The sequence below is a fragment of the Cervus elaphus genome, chromosome 31 (genome assembly GCF_910594005.1).
Source record: "Cervus elaphus chromosome 31, mCerEla1.1, whole genome shotgun sequence".
In the NCBI taxonomy this organism is placed as follows: domain Eukaryota; kingdom Metazoa; phylum Chordata; class Mammalia; order Artiodactyla; family Cervidae; genus Cervus; species Cervus elaphus.
The window spans coordinates 6150201-6168275 of NC_057845.1; the positions used below are offsets into that span (position 1 = coordinate 6150201).

General features: G+C 47.9%; 1 protein-coding gene across 2 annotated transcripts in view; it reads left to right on the forward strand.

Annotated features, from left to right (window-relative positions):
- Positions 1–18075, forward strand: part of TIAM1 (TIAM Rac1 associated GEF 1) — a 451497-nt gene that overhangs the window by 51508 nt on the left and 381914 nt on the right. The window lies entirely within an intron of this gene.

The following is an 18075-nucleotide window of genomic DNA, read 5'->3' on the forward strand; positions in this document are numbered from 1 at the left end:
GGAGTGGGTTGCCATGCCCTTCTCCAGGGGATCTTCCTGACCCAGGGATTGAAAATCCAGGTCTCCTGCATTGCAGGGAGACTCTTTACCTTAGGATCCTGGTTCTGGTCTTGGAATATATGGAAAGGCAGCTTTTGGCTTCTTTCCAGCTGAGCACTGATATATCTGCCTGAAAGAAATAAACACCCCTCTTGTGCCGGGGAGGGCCCTGGAGGCAGAACGCAGAGGCTGTCTGACTCATCCTCCAAGTTTTCGGGCTTTAGAGGCACCTGGGAACTTGCTGGTGGCAGGAGCTGTCAGCCTAGGTCTCCTGGGAGAGGGACACATAGGGCCGCCTTCACTGATTTCGGAAGAGCCTCCAACGTTATCCCTTCTAAAGATGCTCTGCCTCTGACGCTGTGGTCAAAGCTCTGGGCCTGGACCTGGCGCTCCCTCCCGGCCCCGCCCTCCTCGGCGCCCCTTCCCCTGTCTTGGCCCCTCCCCTCCCCTCTGGTCCCCTCCTCCCAGCTCTCTGGAGTCTCAGGTCCTCCAGGGGATGGGAGAGGTGCGCAGCTCCCCTGGGGAAGGGGATGAGGCATCGCTCTGAGACGCCTGGTTATTTTTTTTTTTTTGCTTCCTTCCTGGGTGTGGGCGTTTGTGTTGACAGCGGCAGAGGAGGCGGTGACGGGCGCTTGGAACACTTGGGCGCTGCCCAGGTGGGCGGTGGTGCCCGTGTCTGGCAGGTGACTTGGCGCTCACGTGGCCCTGGGGGCCCAGCAGGACGGTGGCAGAACTGGAAGTGCTCCTCTGGGCTGGGGATCCCACAGTGTCCTCCTTGTCGCAGCAGCAGCTGCCTGCTGCTCTTCCGTGGCTCCCCAAGTGGGAGACTCTCTCTGCGGGCACCCCGGTCTTTTCAGGCAAGCTTTCGTGGCGATACTGAGAGTCGGGCTATAAAGAAAGCTGAGCACCGAAGAATTGATGCTTTTGAACTGTGGTGTTGGAGAAGACTCTTGACAGTCCCTTGGACTGCAAGGAGATCCAACCAGTCCATCCTAAAGGAAATCAGTCCTGAATATTCATTGGAAGGACTGATGCTGAAGCTGAAACTCCAATACTTTGGCCACCTGATGTGATGAGCTGACTTGTTGGAAAAGACCCTGATGCTGGGAAAAATTGAAAGTGGGAGGAGAAGGGGATGGCAGAGGATGAGATGGTTGGATGGCATCACCGACTCAACAGACATAAGTTTGGGTAAACTCTGGGAGTTGGTGATGGACAGGGAGGCCTGGCGTGCTGCAGTCCATGGGGTTGCAAAGAGTTGGCCACGACTGAGCGACTGAACTGCATTGAGAAGCCGTAGTGGGGAGTGCTCTGCATCCCCGTGATCTCCATCAAATATCCCCCAAGTGTTCAGACATAACATAAGATCAGAGTGCTGTGTGGAACAGCAGGTGGGGCTCAACTCAGCACCTGACTCCACTAGAAATATGTGTGTTCGTGATGTTGGAGGGAAAGGGTGAGTGATTCAACTCACCCTGTTTGCTAACCCTTCTTCAGCATGTCATACCCCAAATGCCAGGAGTATCCCTGTTCCCTCTGGTATTTAAACTCTGGAATTGCCCCTGGTGAAGTGGTTGGAAGAGGCACCCCCCCGGCCCCCGCCCTGGGGTATTGAAGCCCAGGCACCTACTTATCCATCAGATTTGGAAACTGAGATTAAGGTCAGCAGGCCTGGATCATAACTGGGTGCTTGGATAGGAATTTTGAGATGAAAGTCTACTTCTTTATTTTTCTTTCTCTCGCCTCCACATCCCAAGAAAAGACACACGAATTCCAGTCTGGGGCTTTTCCCACATTCTACCCTGTATTAGTTTCCAGGGTCTGCGGTAAGAAGGTATCTTGAACTGGGTGGCTTAAAACAGTATACAGACTTATTCTCACAGTTCAGGAGGCTAAGAAGGCTGAGATCAAGGTGTTGGCAGAGTTACGTTCCCTCTGAAGGCCCTAGGAAAGAATCCACCCTAGCTTCTTCCTAGTTTCGGGTTCAGTTCAGTTCAGTCACTCAGTCCTGTCAGACTTTGTGACCCCATGGACTGCAGCACGCCGGGCCTCCCTGTTCATCACCAACTCCAGGAGCTTACTCAAACTCATGTCCATCGAGTCGGTGATGCCATCCAACCATCTCATCCCCTGTCGTCCCCTTCTCCGCCCACCTTCAATCTTTCCCAGCATTAGGGTGTTTTCCAACAAGTCAGTTCTTCGCATCATGTGGCCAAGTATTGGAGTTTCAGCTTCAGCATCAATACTTCAAATGAATATTCAGGACTGATTTTGTCTAGGATGGACTGGTTGGATCTCCTTGCAGTCCAAGGGACTGTCAAGAGTCTTCTCCAACACCACAGTTCAAAAGCATCAATTCTTCAGCGCTCAGCTTTCTTTATAGTCCAATTCTTACATGCATATGTGACTACTGGAAAAACCATAGCTTTGACTAGATGGACCTTTGTTGGCAAAGTAATGTTTCTGCTTTTTAATATGCTATCTAGGTTGGTCATAACTTTTCTTCCAAGGAGTAAGTGTCTTTTCATTTCATGGCTGTAGTCACCATCTGCAGTGATTTTGGAGCCTCCCAAAACAATCTCTCACTGTTTCCATTGTTTCCCCATTTATTTGCCATGGAGTGATGGGACCAGATACCATAATCTTAGTTTTCTGAATGTTGAGTTTTAAGCCAACTTTTTCACTCTCATCTTTTACTTTCATCAAGAGGCTCTTTAGTTCCTCTTCACTTTCTGCCATAAGGGTGGTGTCATCTGCATATCTGAGGTTATTGATACTTCTCCCAGCAATCTAGATTCCAGCTTGTGCTTCTTCCAGTCTGGCATTTCTCATGATGTACTCTGCGTATAAGTTAAATATGCAGGCTGACAATATACACCCTTCACATACTCCTTTCCCTATTTGGAACCAATCTGTTGTTCCATGTCCAGTTCTGTTGCTTCTGGACCTTCATATAGATATCTCAGGAGAGAGGTCAGGTGGTCTGGTATTCCCACCTCTCGAAAAATTTTCCACAGTTTGTTGTGATCCACACAGTCAAAGGCTTTGGCATAGTCAATAAAACAGAAATAGATGTTTTTTTGGAATTCTCTTGCTTTTTCAATGATCCAGCGGATGTTGGCAATTTGATCTCTAGTTCCTCTGTCTTTTCTGAATCCAATTTGAGCATCTGGAAGTTCACGGTTCATGTACTGTTGAAGCCTGGTTTGGAGAATTTTGAAAATTACTTTGTGCTAGTAATGTGTGTTCATTACTATTGTATGAGATGTATGAGATACAATTGTGCGGTAGTTTGAGCATTCTTTGGCATTGCCTTTCTTTGGGATTGGAATGAAAACCGACCTTTTCCAGTCCTGTGGCTATTGCTGAGTTTTCCAAATTTGCTGGCATATTGAGTGCCACACTTTCACAGCATCATCTTTTAGGATTTGAAATAGCTCAACTGGAATTCCATCACCTCCACTAGCTTTGTTCATAGTGATTCTTCCTATGGCCCACTTGAATTCACATTCCAGCATGTCTGGCTCATGGATAAATCAAGGTAAATTGGAAATGGTCAGACTTCCAGTGGAACCTTCCATCTTCCAAGGAGATGGCAAGAGTGAACATCGACATTTTAGGCATCAATGAACTAAAATGGACTGGAATGGGCGAATTTAACTCAGATGACCATTATATCTACTACTGTGGGCAAGAATCCCTTAGAAGAGATGGAGTAACCCTCATAGTCAACAAGAGTCTGAAATGCGGTACTTGGATGGAGTCTCAAAACGACAGAATGATCTCTGTTTGTTTCCAAGGCAAACCATTCAGTATCATAGTAATCCAAGTCTATGCCCCAACCACTAATGCTGAAGAAGCTGAAGTTGAACAGTTCTATGAAGACCTACGAGACCTTCTAAACTATCACCCAAAAAAGGGGGCTGGAGTAGCTCCTGGTGGCTCCCAGCAATTTTTTTTTTTTTTTTAATATTTATGTATTTGGCTGAGCCAGATCTTCGTTGCAACACAGGGGATCTTTGATCTTCAGTGTACAAGCAGGGTTTCTCCTTGCAGCCTGCCATGTGAACTCCTAGTTGTATCATGTGGGATCTAGCTCCCTCCGTAGGGATCAAACCCGGGCCCCCTACTTTGGGAGCGTGGAGTCTTAGCCACTGGACCACCAGGGAAGTCCCTCCCAGCAACTCTTTTTAGCGTTCTTCTGCTTGTAGCTGTATCATTACAGACTCTGCCTTTATCCTCACATGTCCCTGGGTCTTTCTCTTTCTCCACATTCCCTTCTTATCAAGATACCAGCTGTTGAAATAGGGCCCGCCTCAATCTAGTGTAACCTCATCTCGATGTAATCATCTGGAAAGACCCTATTTCCAAATAAGATCATATACCTAGGTACCAGGGCTAGGACTTAAGCATATATTTGGGGGACCCAACTGAACCCACCACACCCCCCCCACCCACTGCCGTTGCATTGCCGTCCTGAATTGCCTTCCCATAGTATGAATGATGTTAGAGGCACAGCTGCCTGCATTGATTTCATTATTATCTGTTTCTGCCCACTTCGTTTGACCTAGTCCTTTCTTTCTTTTTTTAAAATTTGGCCATACCTGTGGCATGTGGGATCTTAGGTCCTCAACGGAAGGTTGAACCCGAGTCCCTGCTGTGGAAGCATGGGGTCTTAGCCATCGGGCTGCCATGGGAGCCCCCAGATCACTCTTCGATTGTGTGTCCCCCCGACTCCCTTGCTCTACGCTTCCATGCTAAATGTTATTCTTGGCTTTGTCAAGCCTCTGATGACAGCACACTTCTGTCTGGACATTTCAGTTTTCTGCCTTTCCGGAGGATATACACACTCTCCAAAGATCCTGCATGGCACTCGCCTCGGAGAAAAAACAGATATTCGTCCGAGATCTGATTCCTGTCTGTCCCGCTAGACTGTAAACCCCAACAACACAAGGGTCCATGACTTTAGCTCTGGCATGATTGTACCCTTTGTACCTGGATCGATCCCTGGTTCAAAGGTCCCACATGCCTCGGAGCCACTAGGCCCATGCACTACAACTACCGAGCTCATGCTGGGGCCCTTGGGCTGAAACTCCTGAGCCCAGGTGCCGCAGCTGCTGGAGGCCCCGGGCCTGGAGCCCCTGGTCCTCAGCGAGAGAAGCCAGTGCCGTGAGAACCAGCGCACGGCCACAGAGCGTAGCCCCTGCTCACCGCAACTAGAGAAGGCCCAGCACAGCCAACAAAACCCAAAGGCCAGTAAGTAAAAAACGGAATGAAACAGTGGTCAGGCTGAAACTCCAGTACTTTGGCCACCTCCTGCGAAGATTTGACTCATTGGAAAAGACCCTGATGCTGGGATGGATTGGGAGCAGGAGGAGAAGGGGACGACAGAGGATGAGATGGCTGGATGGCATCACCGACTCAATGGACATGAGTTTGAGTGAACTCCGGGAGTTGGTGATGGACAGGGAGGCCTCGCGTGCTGCGATTCCTGGGGTCGCAAAGAGTCGGACACGACTGAGCGACTGAACTGAACTGAACTGAAAGGTGATACACTTTTTAGTGTTTGTTTATTTTTGGCTGCTCTGGGTCTTCGTTGCTGCCTGCGAGCTTTCTCTAGCTGCACTGAGCAGGGGCTCCTCTTGGTTGTGGTCCGTGGGCTTCTCATTGCGGTGTCGTCTCTGGTGAAGCGCAGGCTCCCGGGCTTCGGTCGTTGGGCTTGTGGGCTCTCGGGCACAGGCTTAGCAGTTGTGGTGGACAGGCTTAGTTGCCCCCAGGGCACGTGGGATCATCCCCGACCAGGGATCGAACCCATGTCCCCCGCATTGGCAGGTGGATTCTTAACCCCTGGACCCCCAGGAGAGTCCTGATACATTTAATGTTCTGTGTAGATTACCACACATGCACATGTGCAAAATATTATGGAAAGATTAAAAAAAAAAAACAACCAAAAAAACCCCGAAAAACAACCCCAACCGAGCCACATTTCTGTGCATGGGTTGTGTGTGAAAGAGTGAGTGGATTTGGAGAATGTTCCAAAGGAAAGGCAGGGAGAGATGAATGGGGATGCAGCCACAGGGGCTGGTGAATGCCTGTTGAGAGGAAAAGTTGCACTGGGGGGAAAGCCTCTGGGTAGTTATCGGTGGCTGTGGTTGTAATCAGAGCTCTGTCTCCAGCTAGCTATGGGATCTTGGGCAAATCAATCGTTTCCCATTGTGGGCATCTGCTTTGAAAGGGAGCTGGCACAGTAACCTCTGCACATCTTTCCAGCTCAGAAAACTTCAGAGGTTTGAAGCATCTAACAAGGTATCACTGAGTCATTGATTTTTTTTTTTCTTCCCTTCACAATTCTCTCCAATGTCTACACTCGGTGGGGGCTCTTCCCATCCTACTGGCTTCAGACAGCGAGTTTGAAGGAATCATCTTTCGGTCAAGAATCTCCCGTTTTTTTAATGTCATCAGTTCATTTGGTTAAGAACACATTTAATTTTTCCTGAGTCTTTCTTCACTCCCATCCAGTTTTCATGTCTCCTAGTTTTAAAATTTCCTTCACAGATGTAGAAAATAAACTTATGGTTACCAGGGGGAAGACTTCTGAGAGGAGAGATAAATTGGAAGTTTAGGACTGACATGTACACACTACTATATATAGAATAGATAACTAATAAGGAGCCTGGTGGCTCAGTGGTTAAGAATCCACCTGCAGTGCTAGAGACCCATGTTCCATCGCTGGGTCAGGAAGATCCTCTGGAGATGGGAATGGCAACCCACTCCAGTATTCTTGCCTGGAGAATTCCATGGACAGAGGAGCCTGGTGGGCTGCAGCCCATGGTGTTGCAGGATCGTACACAACCGAGTGACTAAGTCTTTTGCTTTCATTTAGCACAAGAAACTCTACTCAATACTCTCTTATGACCTATATGGGAAAAGAATCTAGAAAAGAGGGGATATATGTGTGTGTCTAACATTCACTTTGCTGCACACAGGAAACTAACATGACATTGTAAGTCAACTATGCTCCACGAAAAATTTTTAAAAATGAATACATCGTCACCCTAAAAAAAATTTCCTTGGCCTTTTATCGTTATTTGAACATTTGTAGTTCTTGCTCTTCTTGGATTCTAATAACTTATGCTGATAATAGTAACTCCTGTATATAGCTAAGCTTTTTGCATGGATTCTATCATCGAAACCTTGTGTCAGCACCGTGACGTGGATTCATGGTTTCTGTTTTCTGGGTAATGGGAAGCGAGAGGTTAAGTAGCTTGTTTGGGCTCGAGATCACCCAGCTGGGCTGTGGTCGCGTCGTGATTGCACCTGGCCTGTTCTGAGCTACCTACGCACCATGCACGCTGCTCTAGGTTAATGCAGTCCTTCTGTGTCCTAGGTCCCTTGATGGCTGGGACATTATCTTTGTGTTTTTGGTCCTTCTGAGGTCTCTAGTACAAATCTGTCAGAAACTAATACTATTTTTTAAAAGGTCCTTTCTAGTTTGTTTAAGATGAATCATTTCTGGGAAGTCCTTGGCAGTCCAGTGGTTAGTCAGTGGAACAGCCGCACTTTCATTACTTGGGACCTGAATTTTGATCCCTGGCCAGGGAGCTAGGGTTAGGGTCGAGGAACTTAGGATCCCCTAAGCTGTACAGCTCCACGAAAAAAAAGAAAGAGGAATCTTTTCTGTCTCACTGTGTCAGGGAAGGAATAGCTCTTGTGCTGAGCAGAACACAATAGTCAGGTTCTTAGCTTCTGGGGAGAAGAGTTGGCTTCCTCTAAAAATTTCCTATATAAACTCAAGAGTGGCTATTAGTGAGTGTGGTATCCTGTGAAAAATGCAGGCTAATTTGACGTCTGAAGGATGACTCAAGATCTGAGCATAGAAAAGCCACACTAGGTTCCTGCGTTTCCCCTCTGCTCCAGAACTCATCAGCAGCCCCCGTTTGCATCCAGGGACCCTCACATGGAGAACTAGCCTTAGGGCCGCTGCTTTGAGCTAACTAGGCTTCCCTGATGGCTCAGTTGGTAAAGAATCCGCCTGCAGTGCAGGAGACCCCGGTTCGATTCCTGGGTCAGGAAGATCCTCTGAAGAAGGGTATTCTTGGGCTTCCCTGGTGGCTCAGCTGGTAAAGACTCTGCCTGCAGTGTGAGAGACCTGGGTTTGATACCTGGGTTGGGAAGATCTCCTGGAGAAGGGAAAGGCTACCCACTCCAGTATTCTGACCCAGAGAATTCCATGGACTGTATAGTCCATGGGGTCTGTAAGAGTCGGACATGTCTGAGTGGCTTTCACTTTGCGCTAACTAGGAAGTAGATCATTTCCCAACTCTGGAAGTTTTCACGTTGCTATTTTCTCAAACCCAACAGAGGAAGAGAGGTTTAGATCCTAGCCACCCATCAGTTCAGTTCAGTCACTCAGTTGTGTCTGACTCTTTGTGACCCCATGGACTACAGCACACCAGGCTTTCCTGTCCATCACCAACTCCTGGAGCTTGCTCAAACTCATGTCCATTGAGTAAGTGGTGCCATCCAACCATCTTATCCTGTTGTCCCCTTCTCCTCCTGCCCTCAATCTTTCCCAGCATCAGGGTCTTTTCAAATGAGTCAGTTCTTCGCATCAAGTGGCCAAAGTATTGGAGTTTCAGCTTCAGCATCAGTCCTTCCAATGAATATTCAGGACTGATTTCCTCTAGGATGGACTGGTTGGATCTCCTTGCTGTCCAAGGGACTCTCAAGAGTCTTCTCCAACACCACAGTTCAAAAGCCTGAATTCTTTGGTGCTCATCTTTCTTTATAGTCCAACTCTCACATCCATACATGACTACTGGAAAAACCATAGCTTTGAGAGGAATGGGGTGGAGAGGGAGGTGGGAGGGGGGAATGGGATGGGGAATACATGTAAATCCATGGCTGATTCATGTCAATGTATGACAAAAACCACTACAATATTGTAAAGTAATTAGCCTCCAACTAATAAAAAAAAAAAAAAAACAAACCCATAGCTTTGACCAGATGGACCTTTGTTGGCAAAGTAATATTTCTGCTTTTTAATATGCTGTCTATGTTGGTCATAGCTTGTCTTCCAAGCAGTAAGCATTTTTTTTTTTTTTGTAAACTACTTTATTTAATTGGAGGCTAATTACTTTACAATATTGTAGTGTTTTTTGCCATACTTTCACATGAATCAGCCATGGGGGTACATGTGTCCCCATCCTGAACCCCCCTCCCACCTCCCTCCCCATCCCATCCCTCTGGGTCATCCCAGTGCACCAGCCCTGAGCACCCTGTCTCATGCATCGAACCTGGACTGGTGATCTATTTCACATATGGCAATATACATGTTTCAATGCTATTCTCTCAAATCATCCCACCTCGCCTTCTCCCACAGAGTCCAAAAGTCTGTTCTTTACATCTGTGTCTCTTTTGCTGTCTCACATATAGGGTCATCATTACCAACTTTCCAGCTTCCATATATATGTGTTATTATGCTGTATTGGTGTTTTCTTTCTGATTTACTTCACTCTGTATAATAGGCTTCAGTTTCATCCACTTCATTAGAACTGATTCAAATGCCTTTTTTTTAATAGCTGAGTAGTATTCCATTGTGTATATGTACCACAGCTTTCTTATCCATTCATCCCAAGCAGCAAAAGCATCTTTTAATTTCATGGCTACAGTCACCATCTGCAGTGATTTTGGAGGCCAAGAAAATAAAGTCTGTCACTGTTTCCATTGTTTCTCCATCTATTTGCCATGAAGTGATGGGACTGGATGCCATGATCTTAGCTTTTTAAATGTTGAGCTTTAAGCCAGCTTTTTCACTCTGCTCTTTCACTTTTATCAAGAGGCTCTTTAGTTCTTCTTCACCTTCTGCCATAAGGGTGGTGTCATCTGAGGTTATTGATATTTCTCCTGGCAGTCTTGATTCCAGCTTGTGCTTCATCCAGCCCAGCATTTCGCATGATGTACTCTGCATATAAGTTAGCCACCCATATTGCTTTCATTTCTCAAACCAGCATTTTTGAACTTGGAGGGTTGGGACTTGTTCTCAGGGTGGCTTCTGGTAGAGATCTTGCCTGCTCGAAGCCTCCTTCTCTTTGCCAAAATATAGCCCATCCTTGGAAAGTATCAGGACAGGAGTTACCGAAAGGAGTGAACTCTTTGCTCTCCACTGACCTGCCCACTCTTCCAGATGTGCCCTTGCATCTCAGTGAAGATTAAATCAAGCTCTTCCTTTGCCTGCAGATGCAACTAGTCCAACTGAGCCAGATGGCTCAGTAGTAAAGAATCTGCCTGCCAATGCAGGAGAAGAAGGTTGGATCCTTGGGTCAGGAAGATCCCCTGGAGAAGGAAATGGCAACCCATACCAGTTTTCTTATCAGGAGAATATCATGGAGAAGAACCTGGCAGGCTACAGTTCATGGGGTCTCAAAGAGTAGGACACGACTGAGCACGCACACGAAACACAACTAATCTCAGGTTGATCGGTTTCTCAAACATGGTTATTTGCTGATATTCCAGGTTGCCCTGTGTTGCCTTGGTAGTCAGGCAGGGACCTGTAAGTCCCCTGGCAAGTCAAGACAGACAGCAGGCCAACCGTCAGCTTGCTCAGATCTCACTTCAAATGAAGTCAGGCTTCCATTGGAAGATTCAGGCTCTTGTCTGCTGTTGGATTGGGCATGGATCAAGAGGAGAGACACTGAATCTTTTATCCATTTGCAAATGATACGTGGTAGGCATTAATCAGAGATCTGCTCTGGGAAAGGGGTGGGTTGATCCCAACTCCTTCATCAGAATACCTGGAACACTTGGTGCATTGAATCATCGTGAGCATTTTAGCGTTGGAAGGGGCCACTTCAGCTTTCACATTTGATAGTAGACAGAGCATCAGCTCTCTAGCGGTTTGACCCAGACAAGTTCTGTCATGGGAGTAGACTGGAGTGAGCACTCCCTGAAGTTATGGGCCATCTGTCCTGGAGTGTCCGTCTGTACTGGCAGTGTCCTCAGTCCTGAGGCCACTGAGATGGAAAGACAGCCTTCTAGAAACTTGGAGTGGTGGTCAAAGAAGAGGCATACACGTAAGATTCAAATAAAAAAGAAAGGACTAAGCTGCAAGTCCTCGCCCATAGAGACCCCTGGGTCGCCGCTCACATCTCAGTGGGTCTTGGTGTCTTGCGCAGAGCCTGGGATTGGTCCTTTTAGGGTGATGTGTGGAGCTGTTCATTCAAGACTCTGCAGAACAAGCCTGGTGCGGGTCGGTGGTACGAGGGCAGAGCCCTGGGGTGTGAACCCTGGGACAAGGGCCGTGCCGCTGCCGGGACTGTGGGCCCCGGGCCTGTCTGAGCTCTCAAAGCTCAGTGTCAGACCCTGCAGTGTGACTGACCGCATTGCTCCCCTCCCTGAATGCATGGAATTAGGACCTGACTCCTGTGCTCACACGGGGGACCACAGCCAGCAAAGCCTCTTGCGGTGTTCGTTTTGTCTTTTAAAGGCTCACATGGCTCTGGTCCTGAGTTGTGAGCAGGCCTCCTGTCATACCTGTGTGTTCATCTCGCAGGTGGAGCAGTGTGCGGAGTGGCCTGCTGGGGAAGGAGGCCCGATCAATCGATGAGCAGGAACATTTTATTTTTTTGGCTGCACTAAGGCTCTGATGGACAGGGAGGCCTGGCGTGCTGCGATTCATGGGGTTGCAGAGTCGGACACGACTGAGCGGCTGAACTGAACTGAACTGAACTGAAGGCTTCTTTGCTGCGTGCTGGCTTTCTCTAGTTGTGGCAGTCTGGGCCTCCTCTCTAGTGTGGTAGCATCTCGTGTTACAGCTCGTGGGCTTAGCTGCCCCGTGGCATGTGGGACCTTCCTGGACTAGGGGTGGAATCCCCATGTCCCCTGCACTGGCAAGCATACTCTCAGCCACTGCACCACCGGGGAAGCCCAGCAGGAGCCGTTTTTGTGACTTGAGGGCATTTCCAGTGCCAGTGTTCTTGTCTGTGCGTGTCTGCTTCAGTCATGTCGACTCTCTGTGACCCCATGGACTGTAGCCCGCCAGGCTCCTCTGTCCATGGGATTCTCCAGGCAAGAATACAGGGGTGGATTGCCATTTCTTTCTCCAGGGGATCGTCCCACCTCAGGAATCGAACCCGTGTCTCTTAACGAACAAGCATAGAGCCCAGGATGATCTCCAGCGTAGTAGTATTCAGGTTGTAAGATTCTTGGAATTTTCTTTCTGAGATCTTTCTTCTCCTCTTCTTTCAGTTTTTTTTCCTCCCCATTTTGAATTGGTTCCTGCCAAGACAGATTCATCATCCTCACTCCGCTAAGGGGTTTGAATATGAGGATTCCTTGCCTGACTGATTGCTTTTCCTTAAGCTTCCTTTGCCCTCCCTCACGTGGAGATGCTCCCTAGCAGAGAAATGGCAGGCAGCCAGAGTTGGAGATTTCTGCCACCTGGATTAGCAGTCCTTGAATAATTAAGATCCGAGTGTAAAGGGAAACTATGAAATGCATCAGAGGGGCACGCCAGGGTGAACTGGGAAACTGAAGACCAATGATCTGGGTGAGAAGCATCTTAAGGCAGCTTCCTGAATTGAGCAGGAACCCTCTCACCTGACTCACTGTCTCAGCATCACGGTTTCCTCTTCCCCAGCGGGAGCCCTGCCCCCCCATTCTGCCTCCTGCCCGCATGCTGGGTGCTGCCCTGGGTGCGGGTGGTGCCCGTCCTGGTGGCCGAGGGAGAAGTCAGTGCCTCCTTGCTTCCTGGCGGGGTTGTGGGTCCCAGAGTGTCCCATCTGGTGTTTCTGCCTTCACTGTTCTAAGACATGTCACTTGGTGGACTGGTTTGGTGACCTTATTAGAACCAGCGCTATTGAGTCATTACTTACTGCAATTTCATTCCTTGACACTGGAAATTTCCTGAACAGCTAGGTGAAAGCTGGACAATCTGGTGGAACAGAGAAGGGAGAAGAAGAGAAACAGTGGCCAGAGCTGGGCCCACTCCTGGTTTCACTCAGGTTGAATTTTATCAGATGGCTGATAACCGTGCCTGTAGCCAGTTATGGGAGTTTGGACGCCCATATCCAAACAAATGGCTTCTTTGTTCCTGGTTCAAACCACAGAATGGGTTGTGTGGATTCTGGCAAGAATACCATTGGTGTTAATGGAATAGTAGGGTTGTGTTAGTCCATTTGGGCAGCTGTAGAGAAATACGAGAGACTGGGTGCTTTCAGAACACTAGAAATGTGTTTCTCACAGTTCTGGAGCCTGGACGTCTAGGTCTGGGGTGCCGGCATCGTCGGGTTCTGGTGAGAGTCCTCTTCTGGGCTGCAGAGTTGCCAGCGCCTTGCTGTGTCCTCTGATGAAAGGGCCAAGGTAGCTCCGTGGGGGTCTCTCTATAAGGGCACTCATCCCACTCAGGAGAGCGACACCCCCAGGATCTAAGCACCTCAAACGGCCCTGTCTCCTAATGTCACCATCTTAGGCATTAGGATTTTAAGATGATTTTTGAGGTGACACAGATGGTCAGACCACAGGTAGAGACGGAAAACCAAAGAGAGGATTGCGCTTGGCTAACATCGGTTGGTTAAATCAGACTCAGGCATCATTTCTATTCCTTCTAGCTACATATAGACTGTTTAAAATTTTATTTTAAACATTAAAAGGAAAAAGATTTTTTTCTGCCCTGTGTGGGGTGCAAGATCCTCCTTCTCTCACCAGGGATTGAACCTGTGCCGCCTGCATCAGGAACACAGAATCTTAACCACTGGACTAGAGGGGAAGTCCCTACGTAGGCATTTAGAAAGTGATTTTCTGCTTTGGTTTGACTCTTCTTTGTCTTCTTTCCATCCCTGTGTTTGACTGCCAGCAGATTGTGTTAAATAAAAAAAAATCCAGGCGCCACTCCTCTTTGCCACAAAGCGTGGTCATTAGTCTTACTGAGGGGGGTGTGTTTCAAGTTCTCTGGGGAGGTGGGAAGTGTGTGGGGTGTGAACCTGTCTCTCCAGTGGTGAGGGTTCATCGCTCTGACCTTCTGGACTGTATCAGAAAATCATTCTTGGCGTGTCTTCATCCCTCTGGGAAGAATGAGGAACCCCTAATGGTGGCTGCTCCCAGAAGGAGTGGGCAGAGAGGAAGAGGAGGCAACAGAGAAAAAGACCAGTAAGACGCCTCTGAATTTCTCATGTTTCTCCTTCTGCAGAGGCTTTTTACCAAAAATTACCTTTCCTGGGAAGTTATTTATTATTTATATTTAAAAAGTGTCCTACTTCTTCAGGCAAGTCAGAAATTGCATTTTTCCTTTAAGGGGAAGTAGGGAAGGAGGATAAATTTCCTTTCCTGGGGCTGTTGCAACAAAGTAACAAAACCAGGTGACTTAGTTCAGTTCAGTTCAGTTCAGTGGCTCAGTCAGTCCTGTCCGACTCTTTGCGACCCCATGAATCGCAGCACGCCAGGCTCCAACTCCCAGAGTCTACCCAAACTCATGCCCATCAAGTTGATGATGGCATCCAGCCATCTCATCCTCTGTTGTCCCCTTCTCCTTCTGCCCCCAATCCCTCCCAGCATCAGGATCTTTTCCAATGAGTCAACTCTTCGCATCAGGTGGCCAAAGTACTGGAGTTTCGGCTTCAGCATCAGTCCTTCCAATGAACACCCAGGACTGATCTCCTTTAGGATGGACTGGTTGGATCTCCTTGCAGTCCAAGGGACTCTCAAGAGTCTTCTCCAACACCACAGTTCAGAACCATCAATTCTTCGGCGCTCAGCTTTCTTCACAGTCCAACTCTCACATCCATACTTGACCACTGGAAAAACCATAGCCTTGACCAGACAGACCTTTGTTGGCAAAGTAAAGTCTCTGCTTTTTAATATGCTGTCTAGGTTGGTCATAGCTTTCCTTCCAAGGAGTAAGTGTCTTTTAATTTCATGGTTGCAGTCACCATCTGCAGTGATTTTGGAGCCCAAAAAAATAAAGTCTGACACTGTTTCCATTGTCTCCCCATCTATTTCCCATGAGGTGATGGGACCAGATGCCATGATCTTAGTTTTCTGAATGTTAAGCTTTAAGCCAACATTTTCACTCTCCTCTTTCACTTTCATCAAGAGGCTTTTTAGTTCCTCTTTACTTTCTGCCATAAGGGTGGTGTCATCTGCATATCTGAGGTTATTGATATTTCTTCTGGCAATCTTGATTCCAGCTTGTGCTTCATCCAGCCCAGCATTTCTCATGATGTACTCTGCATAGAAGTTAAATAAGCAGGGTGACAATATACAGCCTTCACATACTCCTTTTCCTCTTTGGTGACTTAAGGCACCATTTATTCTCTCATAGGGTCTGGAGGCTAGAATTCCAAGGTGGAGGTGTCAGCAGGGTGGATTTCCCCAAGGGCTCTTTGGGACAGTCTGCTTCGTACCTCTTCCTAAGCTCTGGTGTTCTCTTTGGTGTTCTCAGCTTGTGGGCACTTTATTCCAAACTCTGAAAGCAACATACCTTTTCTGAAAATTGTTAGTCGCTCAGTTGTGTCTGACTCTTTGCACCCTCATGGACTGTAGCCCACCAGGCTCCTCTGTCCATGGGATTCTCCAGGCAAGAATACTGAATTGGGTAGCCATTCCTTTCTCCAGGGGATCTTCCCCATCCAGGGATCGAACCTAGGTCTCCTGCCTTGCAGGATTCTCTACTGTCTGAGACACGAGGGAAGCCAACTCCTAACTACGGCTTTGTGTGCTGAGTCTGGTGTGAACAGGAGGAGAGGAAAGCTTTGCTGGCCAGGGGTCTGCTCCCGTGGTTGGCGCTGTTAGGCACGTTCTGTCTCACCTGTGAAGTTAATTTCACTGTGAGGACAGTTTTCCAGGTCGGTGTAGTTTCTTCCGTTTTGATGGGTGAGGAAACTGGGTCTCAGAAGCTGTTACTGGCCCAGTCACCTCCAGCTTGTCAGGGAGAGCTGGGCTGAGGTCCAGGTTTCTGACAACGAGGTGCTCTTTCCATGTGCTGCGTGCCCTTCCTTTCCACTGTCTTTGTTTAACTTTTTATTTTGTTTTTGAGCACAGTCGATTAGCAGTGTGCCCGTTTTAGATAGCGGTGATCACCCACATGTGGACATGCCTTCTTAAGACACAGAAGTAGGGCTCCGGGTGGACGGATATGTGCGTCCTTACGTTATTTGTAACAAGGGTTCATTTCCCTCCACTAGACTGGGAGTTCCTTCCTTAGTCCATTATCTTCAAAGTTCTGGAGCAGAACGATCTTTAACTCCACTTGTGTCCTGGTTTAAAAAAAATTTTTTTTTAAATTTATTTTGGGTCTCCTGGGACTTTGATGCTGCGTAGGCTTTTCTTTAGTTGCCGACTGCAGGGCTGCTCACTAGTTGTGTTGCGCGGAGTTCTCGTGGCCCTGGATTCTCCTGTTGCAGAGCTCAGGGTCTAGGGTCTGTAAGGCTCAGCAGTTATCGCTGCTGGACACAGGCTCAGTAGCTGTGGCTTACAGGCTGAGCTGCCCCATGGCACCTGAGATCTTCCCAGACCAGGGATAGAACCTGTGACTCCTGCATTGGCAGCTGGATTCTTTCCCATGAGCCACCAGGGAAGCCTTTGTCCTATTTTCTTACTATTTCCCTACCCCTGTTCAGATGCAAGTATCAGTTACATTTCTCATCACAGTTCATGCGGCAGTTTCAGACACAAACAGCAAAGGTAGATGTGCCCACCTAAATACTAATGCCCCCACCCCACCCCCAGCACTAGAGACTGAATAGTGGAGCTGTTGGCTCTGAGAGCAACTATGTGTTTCCTTAAGGGAGAAGGCAGTGCCCAGGGGTCCCCTGCCTGGCATTCTGATAGCCAGAAAGGCAGGTGAGCTCTGGAAGATACCTGCTCCCTCTGGCTTCCCCAGAGGTTATCTTATCTTTCTATTCTCTGAGAACTCGCTCAGTCCCCATGAAGTTTAACAGGGGCTGAGTCTAGACAGGTAGGAAGCTCCATTTCCCTATTCTGAATTGCTGTACTCTGCAATCTTAGATGAGCATCTTGGAAAGCCTTAGAAATATCGCGTAGGTTAAAGAATGTCTTTCCATAGGTTCTCAAAGAGACATCATGTTCATAAGAGCCTTACTCACAATAGCCAAAAAGCGGAAACCACCCAAGTGTCCCTCAGTGGATGAATGGCTCAACAAAACCTGGTATATATGTACAGTGGAATGTTCTTTAGTCTTGAAAAGAACGGATGTACTGGCAGAAGCTACAGCATGGATGAACCTTGAGGACATTTCGCTAAATGAAATAAGCCAGACACAAGAGGACAAATATTGTATGATTCTACTCAGGTGAGGTGTCTAGAGGTGTCAGATTCATAGGCCAGAAAGTAGAATGGTACTTGCTGGGGTTTGGGACGTGAGAGTTGTTTAGTGGGGACAGACAGGGTCTCAGTCTTGCAGGATGAAAGTTCACAAGGTTGGTAACACACAATGTGAATGTCAGTTCAGTTCAGTTGCTCAGTCATGTCTGACTCTTTGCAGCCCCATGGACTGCAGCAAGCCAGGCCTCCCTGTCCATCACCAACTCCCGGAGTTTACTCAAACTCATGTCCATTGAGTCTGTGATGCCATCCAGTCATCTCATTCAACCATCTCATCCTCTGTCGCCTCCTTCTCCTCCTGCCTGCAGTCTTTGCCAGCATCACTTGGCACTGAACTGTACACTTATATATGGTTAAGATGGTAAATTTTAGGTTCTGTGTATTTGACCATTAAAAAAAACAAAACAAAAAACCAGACTGTCTTTCCTTCCAGTGACACAAGCTATGAATGCCTTGTAGGCATCATCTCCAAGGGCGGGCACCCTGCGGATGAAGGCAGTTGGCTGTTGTTTATATTTGGTCACGTCCTGCTGAGCAGTGGGTTTCTCTCAGCTGCTGGAGCTGTTCACCAGGGCTTTGCAGGCTGTGGTGGTCAGATGCTGGACAGATGGACCATGTGCCAGATAATTAAATATTAGAATGAACAGTATCAATGTGGAGAACAGGGCAATGGGGAATTGTCTGTTGGAAGTAAATTA